Source organism: Mirounga angustirostris, unplaced genomic scaffold (genome assembly GCF_029215605.1).
Source record: "Mirounga angustirostris isolate CCGP_5_RB_7025 unplaced genomic scaffold, mMirAng1.0.hap1 SCAF_9, whole genome shotgun sequence".
In the NCBI taxonomy this organism is placed as follows: Eukaryota; Metazoa; Chordata; class Mammalia; order Carnivora; family Phocidae; genus Mirounga; species Mirounga angustirostris.
This window is the reverse complement of record NW_026991717.1, coordinates 107,482,071-107,493,600: the sequence shown is the minus strand read 5'-3', so window position 1 is coordinate 107,493,600 and position 11,530 is coordinate 107,482,071. Positions and strand designations below refer to the sequence as shown.

At 38.0% G+C, this 11,530-nt stretch overlaps 1 long non-coding RNA gene across 1 annotated transcript; it reads left to right on the top strand.

The window, feature by feature from the left end:
• The first annotated feature begins 1,008 nt into the window (after positions 1-1,008).
• Positions 1,009-4,847, top strand: LOC135361487 (uncharacterized). Its single transcript, XR_010404768.1, has 3 exons — positions 1,009-1,034; positions 1,927-2,021; positions 4,678-4,847. It is a non-coding gene; the product is annotated as an uncharacterized LOC135361487 (long non-coding RNA).
• Positions 4,848-11,530: the final 6,683 nt, after the last annotated feature.

Below are 11,530 nucleotides of genomic sequence, written 5' to 3'. Positions count from 1 at the left end.
TGCTCTAGGTAGCATTGACATCTTCACAATATTTGTTCTTCCAATCCATGAGCATGGAATGTTTCTCCATTTCTTCGTGTCTTCCTCAATTTCTTTCATGAGTATTTTATAGTTTTCTGAGTACAGATTCTTTGCCTCTTTGGTTAGATTTATGCCTAGTTATCTTATGGTTTTGGGTGCGATTGTAAATGGGATCGACTCCTTAATTTCTCTTTCTTCTGTCTTGTTGTTGGTGTATAGAAATGCAGTTAACTGATTTCTGTGCATTGATTTTATATCCTGCCACTTTACTGAATTCCTGTATGAGTTCTAGCAGTTTTGGGGTGGAGTCTTTGGGGTTTTCCACATAAAGTATCATATCATCTGCAAACAGTGAGAGTTTGACTTCTTCTTTGCCAATTTGGATGCCTTTTATTTCTTTTTGTTGTCTGATTGCTATGGCTAGGACTTCTAGTACTATGTTGAATAGCAGTGGTGATAGTGGACATCCCTGCCGTGTTCCTGACCTTAGGGAGAAAGCTCTCAGTTTTTCCCCATTGAGAATGATATTTGCTGTGGGTTTTTCATAGATGGCTTTTATGATATTGAGGTATGTACCCTCTATCCCTATACTGTGAAGAGTTTTGATCAAGAAAGGATGCTGTACTTTGTCAAATTTTATTAATGTGTTGTATCACATTGATTTGTGGATGTTGAACCAACCTTGCAGCCCAGGAATAAATCCCACTTGGTCGTGGTGACTAATCCTTTTAATGTACTGTTTTGCTAGTGTTTTCTTATGGAATTTTGCCATTGTTTTCCTAAAGAATGTTGGTCTTCATAAAGCTAAAAAGGACAAATTTGAATTCATACATTTGTAATGCCTACAACTAATGATTTGAAAAGCCATGAGGAAAGTGTTGAAAGTTTTGACAATTTGTATATATTTATATATAAAGAAAAACAAAGGCAAATTGTCACATAGATTAAATTCACACAGAATAAAACTAACTTTTTTTCCTTTCTCTTAGGTAGCAAAGTTATTCTCTGTCCAGGTAACAGAGATTTCTTTTATTAATAAGTTGTTCTTACTCTTTTATTAATAAATTGTTCTTACTCTGTGCTTTTTGAATACTCTTAAATTTCTTTGAAAGATTACTTATTCTTTCAAAGTTAAAACTATTAATAGTTATGGTTACTTATTTAAAAATATTGCATGTAATTATTTCTTATCTTTGGATATTAATGACTTATATGCTCTTATCTTTTCTGATAAGTCTGATTTTGCCTTTCTCAAAATCAAACCTCAAATTTATAATAAAATTATTAAGATGGCCTTTATGTTTGAATAATCTTTTGAGTTTCCTGGTAAGGCCACCAGGAAACATAAAGATTTCCTCTTCCTTTATCCATAAAAAAGAAAGTGAATAGAAATAATTATTTCTTGGCGCTCTCTATATTTTAATTAATTCAAAACTGTTGTGAGAGCTCTTTTGTTTACCAAACACAGAATAAAGGAATGATACATGGAATCAACTCAAAAGAAAATTTCAGTCTTCCTAGGCTATCTATGTTAATATAAATAGATCTTGATGACCGTGTATCTTTCATACTAAAAGAAACATTATCATGTGCATGTACAAAAGCTGACAGTATTTACAGAATGTTTTATTTCTCGGTTTTAATACTCTTGTCAATCAGGGACAATCATAATACAATTTTATGGGATAAATTAAAGTCCTAGGGTTTTGTCAATTTTCTCACTTTTCATAGTATATCATCTTTTTCCCAGCATAATCAGTGCCTAAATCTTTATAAAATTGATTACATATTATAGCTTAGTAGAAGGTTCCATTCTCCTCCATTCTGATATTTTGATAATTGTCTGATAAATTGTCTGATAATTGTCTGATAAATTAACAGACAATTTGTTTTTATCATTCACAGGGGCTTCTACTGCTTCCTTATATTCACCTAACTGTCTCTGATGTAAGATTAAGAACTGGAATGTGTCTTCCGGAAGGAACACTAAAAGGATCTGAGTAAGGGACTGTAACAAGTGTTCTTTCTCTTTCTCCCTCCCTTTTAGGATGCTCACTTTTGGAAAACTATGACCATGTTGTGAGGAAGCTGGGCTATGTATAGGTGCTCTGGTCAGCATCTTCAGCTAATGTCTCAGCCCATGGCCAGCATTAACCACTGGGCAAGTGAATGAGCAAGCTTTCAGATGATTCCAGTCCCCATCCTTCAAGTTGTCCCACCTAATGCCCAGTAAAGTGGAGATGAGTTGTCTTTGCCAAGATCTGTTCAGATTTCAGATTCATGAGGAAATTAGATATCTTTTCGAGCCACTAAATTTTGGAACAATTTGTTATGCATATCATCATATCAAATTGATTTTAGTTCTGGAACACAGTAGCTGGAACAGATAATATAGCGAATACATTTATAGGTATCACTGAAATCATCACCACCAACAGTGACTGAGTCAAGATTTCCAGAGCTATTTGAGTTCAGAAGCAGGAAACAACAGCAACAGGTTGCTTTCTTCCCATATTATTGGCATAAGTCTCCCAGATCCCAAGAGCCAGTGCTTGCCATGAGCTTCTTTGCATGTTTTTATGTTTTATCCTTTTTTTTTTTAAAATCATACCTTTGTAGGAAACTCTGTTCTTTAGTTACAGTACTCCCAAACTCTTTATCCTTAACAATTATAAGATATGCGACCCATTTTTCAAATGCAGCAAAGTTATCTTGGGATTGGATATTTTCTACTGGGAATTTATAAAGTGAATCATCTACAAATTGACTGAAAGTTGAACATCTAGATGAAGAGTTGGGAATTAGAACTTTTGGATAGATTTACCCTAATTTTATCTTGTGGAGGAAATGGGGGAATTTTCCCCGCTGTGTGTTGATGTGACAGATTACAATCTTGTTCACAGTGAATGAATGTAGAGCACACCTGTAGCACCTTGTGTGGTTGGTTTATCCCTTCCTTCATTCATTGTTTTCACTGCATAAGAAATCTTTTGGTTGCAAGTGAGAGGAAATATAATTCAAACTAGCTTAAACAATCGAGGGAATGATATGTCACCTTAACAGATAATCAGATCTAGAAGTTAGGAATGTATGTGTTCCAATCCAGTTGGAAGCTCTGTCTATTGACCCATTATAGCTCCAGGCTCTGCCTTTTAGGTAACAAAATGACTGCTTTGGAAACAAACTGAGTGTTGTTGGAGTGGGGGTTGGGGTGGGAGGGATGGGGGGACTGGGTGATAGACACTGGGGAGGGTATGTGCTCTGGTAAGCGCTGTGAATTGTGCAAGACTGTTGAATCTCAGATCTGTACCTCTGAAACAAATAATGCAATATATGTTAAGGAAAAAAAAAAAGAAGAAGAAGAAGAAGGTAGCGGGAGGGGAAGAATGAAGCGGGGGAAATAGGAGGGGTAGACGAACCATGAGAGACGATGGACTCTGAAAAACAAACAGGGTTCTAGAGGGGAGGGGGGTGGGAGGATGGGTAAGCCTGGTGGTGGGTATTGAGGAGGGCACATTCTGCATGGAGCACTGGGTGTTATGCACAAACAATGAATCATGGAACACTTCATCTAAAACTAATGTTGTAATGTATGGGGATTAACATAAGAATAAAAAAATGAAAGAAGAAAAAAAAATGACTGCTTTAATTCGAGGTTTCATAATCTACCAACTAGGGGGGAGAGAGAGAAAGCTACTTCACAGGAGTGTTCGATAAAATCTTTTCACATCTCTTTGTTTCTAAGTAACATGGTCATATTTAAACCAATCACTGTGGACAAAGTGGATATGGAATGCTGATTGACTTAAGCCAAATACTCCTCTCCTGGAATTGGTAATGCATTGGGGTCAAGGCCATCTACACCATATGACTGAGACTGGGAGATGGAGGCTGTCAAAGAACTTTGGGGATACCAAGGAATACATTTCAGAGAGGGAGCGAATACATGTCTATATATCTACTGAGTATTTACCCTGTACCTGGCACTGTGGTGGTAAATGCTATATGTTTGGCAGCCCTGCTGGCTCTTTTCCTATTTTACAGGTAGAATCTTGAAAACGAGAATGCAGGCAAGGTAGGAAGGGGATATTCTTGTATGTATGTATGTATGTATGTATTATTTTTCTGAGTATGCTAAGGAAGACATATTGCTAGCATTATCCTGAATATTGTTGAGAAGAAATAAGCTTGCCTGTAATTTAGAATAGTCTTTCACGTGATTTTTGTTAACATGGGCAGCTACCTTATGTTAGGTGTTTGCTCAAATAAGTCCCTTGGGAAGCCACCTTTTCTCTAATTAGGCAGTGCTGTTTCCTTCCATATGGAATACAGTTTAAGGGAGAATGGATTTTGAGCATTCCTGAACAAAGTGAGAACTTTTGAACATGACATAGAGAAAAATATTTATTATTATTATTATTTTTAATTTAAATTCAATTCGCAACATATAGCACATCATTATTTTTTGGTGTAGTGTTCAATGATTCATTAGTTGCATGTAATAACCAGTGCTCATCACATCACGTAAAACTCACATGTTGAAGTCTTAACATCTTATACCTAGGAATATGACTGTATGTAGAGATAAGGCCTTTAAAAAGGTGATGAAGTGAAAATGAGGTGGGCCCTACTATAATCTGACTGGTATCCACACAGAGACACCAGGGATGCATGCACAGAGGAAAGACCATGCGAGGATACGACAGGAAGGCGCCCATCTGCAAGCCAAGTGGAGAGGCCTCAGAAGAAACCAAACCTGCCGACTGACACCTTAATCTCGGACTTCCAGGCTCCAGCTAACGAGCAAATAAATTTCTGTTATTTAAGCTGCTCGGTCTGTGGCACTTTATTATGGCAGCTCTAGCAAAGAATATAATCTTCTATAAATGTGTATCTAAAGCCAGGTTACTTTCTTGTGCGTTTATCAAGGTCAGGGAATAAGGTGGGTTCATCGGTGCTTCCTCATCATCCGACTAGAATCCAGCCCCGAGAAGGTGCATGGGAAGTGTTTGTTGAATTGAACTGAAATGAATAAACACACGCTGTTTTGATCATGGCAGGGGCAGAGTGGCTGGCTGCCAGCCTGGCTCTTTCTGGCTTCCACCTGAAATTTCCAGACTCTTGTTTGGTTCTTCATAAGTGAAAATGGCTGTTTTTGTTCTTTCTGATTATAAAGACAGATGTAAAAACATACACATATAGAAATGCATGTTCATCGTAAAAATAACCTGGTAATGCACTAAAGTATGAAAAAGAAAGTAAAATTCACTCAGAATTCCCCCACCCAAAGTAACCACTATTTAAACTTTGACGTATGTATATTTTTCAAGGCTTTTTTTTGGGAGGCAGGGATCATACCAGTATGGTTATTCATTTCTCTCTCTCTAACAAATAAATGATATGATTATATAGCATTTGTTATTTTGTAAAATATTTTTTCCATATAATTTGAATATCTTTCATACTGGAAAATAAAGGTAGATTTATAGTAGCGATTTCTAGTGGTTGACTTATATTTCATTTAAGGAATGTGTAATAACTTATTTAAGCCTAGTCCCAACTATGGATAGTTAGATTGCTTCTAGGGTTTTCCTCATGTGAATAGTGCTGTAAGGATTTAGTCTTTTTGCTGTGGTTCTTATCTCATTATCCCTCTTTCTACTTGCAAACTCTTTACTTGCTAAAGACAGGAAAGATATACAACAGCATGCCCTTCAACCCTTGTGGGGGAATTGTAGAACTGGTAACGTAGACACAGAGGTCATGTAGATGCCTTTAGAGGAAATCCTTGCAGAATTCCCTTGGTTGGGATTTCTCCATCTGCTCTCTGGAACCAAAACGTCTCCCGTGAACTCTAGGCTCAGAGCATCAAATCACCTCCCTGACGTCTCCACTTTGGATATATAGCTTCAAAATGTCCACACCAGATTTCTCTCCTGGAACATGTCTTTCCCTGACAGATCTTCCCCATCTCAGGCAATAGCACCGTTGTTCACCCAGTTGCTGACGTCAGGGACAGAGGTTAGAACTGTCCTTACTTTCCACATCCGTTCCATTGATGAGTCTCTGTTGATTTTATCTCCCAACTCACCTCCACCCTGCCCCCGTCCATTCTCCACTGTTCATTTTTGCAGCATACTCTCACTGCTTGCCTAGATTATGACATCAGCCTTCTTGCTGAGCTCACACCCTCCTCTCCTGCTTCTTCCTGACACAGAGTGATCATGCCACACCCCACAGATAAATGCCTCAGTGGCTCCCCTTTATACTTCGCAAGGAAAAGTTCTAACTCCTTGCCTTGGTCTACAAACTCAATGTGATTGCGTTTATTTATGTTCAACATCACTTTGCACCCCTTTCCCCCTTATCACTCTACTCCAGCCCCACTCTTTTATGGTTTCTGTAAGGTCCCCCACTTTTTTTCACCTGAGGCCTGGTACAGGAGCTGTTCCCTCTTCCTGGACTGCTCTTCTTTCCACCCTGTTGGGCTTAGCTTCTTTCCATCCCCTAACCTGCAGCTTCAAGGTGACCTCTACAGAGAGACTTTTTCTGAGCATTTAATCTAAAGTGTGTCCCCCTCCCCTTAATTTTTTTTTAACTTAATTAGCCATGTGACCTGAGGCAAGTTATTGATTTCTCTGAGTGTCTGTTTCACCATCTGTAATGTGGGGTAAATAACATCTATCTTGAAACGTTTTGAGGATTAGTGATTACCTATGACAAGTAGCTGATATAGGGCCTAGCATACAGCTGGCACTCAAGCCCCACCCCTGGCCCCCCCTTTCCTAGCTTCTTTCTCCCATCCTCCTAGCCCATGATGCCAATTCTGGCCTACACTTGCATGGGCTATTTCAGGCTGTTCTTTCTCTCCTGATCTGAGCTGACTTCTTTAACTTCCTGAGTTTCTGTTTTCTTTTTGGCCCATATCCTTTAAACAAAAAACTCTTTTGACTGCCTCTGGTTTACACATCTGAGCCACTTTGATGTATTTCTTTCTGGCATAAGAGACGTTTGTTCACTTTTGTAAGTAAGATGCATGCCATAGTTTTTTTTTCAAAGACCCCTATCGTCCTTTCTAGAGAAGATGCTGGCCTGATCTCCCCAAAGATGGTGTACAGTGTGGATGGCTTTCATTACATCCACATGCAAAGGATGTTCTTACAATAAGGGACATTTCTTGCCCAATTTTAAGGCTGTAACATTGTTTTATACTGCAAATGGAATATAACATAATGGCCCTCTGTGTTAATCTTTTTTTGCAATGACTTCTTAAATGCACAATCTATTTTTTTCAAGGTTACAATTAGAATTACATGACCATAGGACTTTTCTGGAAGGCATAAAACTGTTTTCTGGAGCCCAGCCCCCTCAGACACCTTGGCATGAATAATTTGAAGAATGGCTGGGATCCCATATGTTTCTTCATTCCTCCTAGACAGCACTGACATTTGGGAATTTATTCTTAGAGTTTGCTTCTTTGAACATGTTTGGTTCAATTAGTCTACTGAAGCTGAGGTGGCATAAACTGTTTTTTAAAGAAGTGGTGCCATATTCAGAACAGGATGTTTGAGACACAACAGATGGGTTTGTGATCAGGCTAGCTTGCCATTTATCAAATTTAGAGTAAACTTAGTGGATCCACAGCACCTAACCCAGTTCTTGAAGAAGTAGAAGCTCAAGAAATGCTGATCACAAGAAAGAATGAATCATAAACAACTAAAGGCTGGAACTCTATTGACGCCTTGGGGAAAGGAGAAAATTTAAATGAGTTGGAGATGATTTAACCTTAGAGTGTCAGATGTACTATAGAGTGAGTAACTTGCTAATTTTCTTTCCTGAGATTAAAAGGTCAGAACTGCTTTACATGATAGTAACTACCATTTATGAGGACCCAGTGTAATGGGTATCTATTGTTTTTGTTTGTCCTGCTTCTCTGTTCTTTTTGGGGTACTGGTAGTCAGTGAGAAGATCAAACATGGTCTTGCCCAGCACATGCCCCAGGATGAGCCACTTCCTATACCATATCCCCTATGCAGCTGTTCTTGGTGCCATAGGTAGGGCCCGTTGGGGGCTTCCTCTGGACTGGTGTTGAGATTTTGAGAATAAAGCTTTCTATTTGAACTGGGATTGCTAAACTCAGAATTGGTGAATCTAGACACTAGCATGTGGGTAACTGTTTGATGGCTAACTCTGGTTGACTTTTAAAAATGCATATATATGTATGTATATATATACACATTTAGATTTATTATACATTCTGTTGATGTAAAATATGTGTAGCATATAATTTTCAAGTAATATTAAAATGTTCAACACTCTTTATTATAAATTCCATGTAGCTTGTTGATTCTCACAGGATACTTTCATGGATTTTTGCTTAACTCTTGAGTTTGTGGTCGAACTATGATTGTCATTGATGACAGGGTAGTTCTAACATGAATATTGGTTGCTATTTTCACTTATCTTGATGAAAAAGAAAAAAATAGATATAAGCTAGAATTTACATGCTTGCCAATGATGTGACTATTTTGTTGAAGGTGGAGGAAGCCAGTGAATAGAGTTCTCTTTTCTTTAGGTCAAAAGCTTAGTCATCTTACAGAAGCTGATCTATTCACTACTAAGTAACCCTATATTTGCTGAGAATGCAGGCTGAGGAAGTTGCCTTGCAGTCAGACAGAACTGGGCTTGAATCCCGCCTGGGAGCAAGTCACTTTTAACATCTCTTGGTTTATCAGAAAAAAAGAGAACAAAGAAAAACAGGCATCCCGCCATCTTATAGATTGTTCCGAGGATTAAATGAGACAACATTTAACAACCAAACACTTCACCTATAAAATGGAGGCAATACCCCCTGTGTGCAGCCATTTTAAGAAATGGAAGTAAGAAAGTGCTATAAATAAGCAGGGCCTCCACATGTCAGAACTGTTTGGTGGTACAAAAACGCAGGTCCATCCATCTAGCTAGAGCAAAAAAAGGAAACTGAGAAAATCCCTGGGCAGAATCCCTTCTGTTGGTCCCTGCAATTAGGGTTTCCCCTGGCAAGTGGCCTTTGTTCTGAAGACAGGCCCTCTCCACCCAGCAACAGCCCGATGTTCTGTGGTGTGCCAGAACCACCTTGTACCTGCTTGTGAGAGCCAACTTTTAAAATTTCAGGGATCTTGTGAGTGCGTTGTGAAATGTAGTCACTAATAAAGATTAAATTATATTAATTTGCAATTAATTAAATTGTATTAAAAATGAACATAGTCAATACCCAAAACTCATCACTTCCTAAATTATGTTACTACCTTTTGCTATTATATACATTCTTAGCATTATTTATGACTATTAGATCTGTAAGGTGGAAGTTCTGTATAATGGTATGCTAGCGTGCATCAATTTCCAACCCCACGTTTAGTGATGTCGCATTAGAAACTTGGTCAGCTATGGAAATCAGCTAATGCTACAAATCAGGGTTTGATTTATTGCTTTGTTGATTATAGAAACTTAACAGAGTGATGGAGAAAATGCAGATTATAAATAATGCAGATTAAATTTAAAAGTGTTTATGTCTACAGCTATCACATTCATTGTAAGTAGCAACAAAACATTTGAGGAAACAGTCTTCCAGTAGTCTCAATCATATGAATTATGAATAATTTTTCTCATTCCTTTAAATTCCTCTTCAACTATGTTATGCTTTTTATGTGTGTGCAGGTGATAGAGTTGATGTTCTCAAAACTGCTTTTCCTTGTCATTTATAATTTCCTCTGTTTTAAAAATAATTTAGAAACCTATTTTAAATAATTGTTACATGTTTAACTTAGTAGCATATTTGGAATTTATTGTGGTGTATTGTGTGAAGTGTGGGTAGAAATTAAAATTTTTAATTTTACACTAAAATCTTCCCAGTTACGTTGAATAACACATCAGTGTATTTTGTAACCTGCATGTTTTAGGCACTGATTCAGAGCTAAAGAAACATATATGCAGAGACTTGATCTCTGATATTAAGGAGTTCACAGTGTGGTGACAGAGACAGGTAGGTAAAACCGATAATATAGGTGATTTAATTTTACTGGGTTTCACTTTCTTTGCTGCCTGGGTGACCCTCTAGTGCATGCGAGAATCATTCCACTGTGTTCAAGTCCACATGTCCACCAAGGTCTGGGGAATTTCTCTTTGCTAATTAGGATCCCATCTCTTGAGCCACCCAACTCAGCCATCTCCTCTCCAGGGTCTTGTTGCTTCTCTAGAGTTCTACCCAGGAGAGGGGTAGATCATCTCTGTCTTGGCTCCCATAGACTTACTGGGGTTTTTTGTTATTTCCCTTAGAAATCCAGGGCTCTGTCCACATTGCAGTAGAGACAGGACTTCCTTACTCTTTGCTTTCTCTCCAGCTTGTTCCCTTCTCTTAGCACAGGGGAATTTTTTTCTTATCTAGGCTGGAAGTGGGAACATATGAGATAGCTGGTTCTTTGGGAAATAGTACAGTGCCATGGTTAAATGGAAGGGTTAAGAATTTGGGCTCTGAAAACAGAATACCTGGGTACATAATCCTAGCTATAACACATATAGGTTTGGAGACCTTGTGCAAGTTACTTAACTCCTCTGTGCCTCAGTTTCATTTCTGATTCAATGGGAATCAGAATGTAAACACCTACTGTAGTGCCTGGTACATAAATGCTCAATAAATATTTGTTGGATTGGATGAAGTTCTATTTTACTCTATTAGAATTAAATGAGATTAGGGGCACCGGGGTGGCTCTGTCAGTTGAGTGTCAGACTCTTGATTTCGGCTCAGGTCATGGTCTCGGGGTCGTGAGATTGAGCCCTGACTCAGGCTCGGTGCTCAGCGTGAAGTCTGCTTGGGATTCTCTCTGATCTTCTTCCTCTGCCCACCCCCCACTCACTTGCACATTTTCTCTCTAGCTCTTTAAATAAAATCTTAAAAAAAAGAAGAATTAAATGAGATTAAATGAGAAAATGCATGTAAAGTACTTAAGGCAGTCTAGTACGGGGTAAGAATATACATAGTCTTTATCATAACATTTTACGTATTGTGTTTCTGTTTCTCCACTGCTTAGGCTTTTGAAATTCAAAAGCCAAGAAGAAGTGAGCTCTTGTGAGGAGTGACAGTGTAATGACAGCAAGAGAATATCAGTAAATATGGAGATTCAGGGGGAGATAATTATTAATGCATCAAAAATATCATATCCTCCTATGCAGGGGTCTCTCATATAATTTCTCCAATCCTGGTCTTTTCTCTCTGCAAATCATCTTTTTTAAAAACAATCAAGATATAACTGACATGTAGTATATTAATTTCAGATACACAACATAATGATTCTAATTTGTGCATATTCCAAATGATCACCACAATAAGTCTAGTTAACATCCATCACCATATGGAGTTATAAAAATTTTTTTTGGTGATGAGTCCCCAAAGCATCTTGTACACCAATTACATACAGATTCCTTCTCCTAAAATACCATGTCACTTCTTTACTCAAAACATGTCTTTCCTTGC